Here is a 2,272-nt window from a genome sequence, read left to right as displayed (position 1 = left end):
TTAAGCCTTTATAATGATACGTAAAAAAAACAGTCCAAGAGCCGCCCTCTGACGAGTTACAGTGTGAAGAGGTGCTCTCCAAACCACTACTGCCACTTTAAACATATCTGCTATGAAAACAGTCTCGGCGCTTCTGTAAGGTGTTTTCCTAATAGTGCGTTTCTTGAGTACTAAATGGCAATTATTTTTACGCTTGAAGCCGTGCTTGGCCTGTTCAGTGTTGATAATATAATGGCAATAGTAATTATTATTGGAAAGCTTTAATACGTTTTTTTCTATGCGGTTTTATTACTTAAGCCTACCTCCTGCTCTCGACTATGTCATATGCTATGCAGACGTCGCATCGTTATATGTAGCAGACACACGTTTAATCAATCAGACTGTTAGACTGTAAAGTGAAAGCATGGGCGTTGTAACAAAAAAAAAATCTCTTTGACATATTAATTCAGTCTTCTCCCTTCTGTGATGAGTGGAGTGACTCAGTTCAAGAATGAGTCAAAGTGTTTGTCATGGGTTCTCTGGAATATTGTCACTGGACTGTGCCAAAAAAAAGTATTTTCTCAAGCAATCAACAGAGTGAGCAATTAGGGCATTGCAGCTTTCACTTGGTTTTAGTATGACATGTTTATGACACTGAGGATGGAATTCTAAATAGTTACTGCTGGTACTTTAAAGCAAAGCTTTGTTAGAGTATGTTTCTTTATCTGCCATGCCTATCAAAATGTCAATAGCCAAATGGCTGTGTAGAGATTTATCAGTGAGTCAAACTGAAAGTCTAGCTTTTGTTACATAGATTTGTCTGATAAGAAACTTATGTGTACAATTGGTTGTGTAATTAGCAAGGGTGGGATCTTTTGCAAAGTTACTTACATTGTTTTAAGTGTGATTTTAGAATGACCCATTGACATTTAATGCTATTTCCTGTTGGTGTCCTCTGTGATTATTTGAGGGTTTTTTCCTGGTGGTCATTCAGGATGGTTTTAGTGCAGTGATATTTTTATCCATGACTTCCTAGCAGTAAACATACAAACAATAACTGTGTGCTGTCCTATTTCAAAAGAGCATTCTTGTCCTGTATTAGGACTGTCTTCTTAAAGCCGACCATTAATTTTCATTTTAGTTTATTTCAAACTGTTATTTTTTCAGTTGTTTTGACAGACTGACAAAAAGCTTCATGAATCTTGGATTTTTCATGCTTTTCTGTCCTCATCTAACAATAAGCAAAATAAGGCTTTTTTCACGGTGGCTTCAGCGCAAACTGTCTTGGATGTCTACTTACTCCTTGCCCAAGGCTGGACTGGGACAAAAAAATCGGCCCGGGCATTTTGACTAGAGCCCGGCCCACCGGGATAAAGATTGAAAATGTGACGTCATTCAGGGGTAAAACCGCAAAGGATTCTGGGAACTTGTGGCAAGAGGTACTAGCTAGCGCACGCAGGCTTTCAATTGAATTCAGTTACACAGCGATAAAAAGAAACCATATACTTTTATTCACAGGATAAAACAGTTGTTTTGTATCACTAATTGGTAGACTGGTGAACTAGACTGGTAAACTTACCTTTGTTCGTACGATGGTCTTTACTTTCTACACGGTGCATTTCAAGGTCCTGTACCCATCCGTCGGTAAACTGTACCTGGGCTTGTTGCAGTGACCTGAAGTTACTAAACTTCATGAGTGTGTGCACTCACTCCAAGAACCATATAATTATAAATCTGAGCGTGGTGAAAGTTGGGCAGCACGCTAACGTCTTTTGTCCACTCTGTGTGCTCGTAAGGGTCTGACCCTTTCACTCCTTTGATTTTTCCTCGTATCTTTTCTTTGTCTTTTCGTCGAGTCTGTCTTTGTACGGACCGGCATTGTTCTCCTTTTGTTTTGTACATTCCTTTTTTGTGCGGCAAAGAAAAACAAGAAGGTATTGGAACCGGAGAATGAACGTTTTGCGGTGCTGCAAACGCTTGCATTTGATGCGGTACTTGGATTGTTTTGCCACTAGTTCCCGGCATGCAATGCGCGAAAATCACGTGATTGCTTAAAATCATCGGCCCATAAAAACAAAAAATCGCCAGCGGCCCACCGGGCAAATGCTCGGTATGCCCGATGGCCAGTCGAGCTATGTCCTTGCCAAAAGTAAAGTGCCAAAACCAGTTTAAAAAAAAACACCAGAGTAATTAAAATTAGACCTACATGGTGACAGACAAGAAAGTACATAAAACAATAAGACACAGGTTGTTTTAAAAGTTGAAATCAGTTGCCTAATTAAAAACAAAAGTA

This window comes from Rhamphochromis sp. 'chilingali' (genome assembly GCF_963969265.1).
Source record: "Rhamphochromis sp. 'chilingali' genome assembly, chromosome: 2".
NCBI classification, from domain to species: domain Eukaryota; kingdom Metazoa; phylum Chordata; class Actinopteri; order Cichliformes; family Cichlidae; genus Rhamphochromis; species Rhamphochromis sp. 'chilingali'.
The sequence above is the reverse complement of the archived record's forward strand: the minus strand, read 5'-3'. Positions refer to the sequence as shown.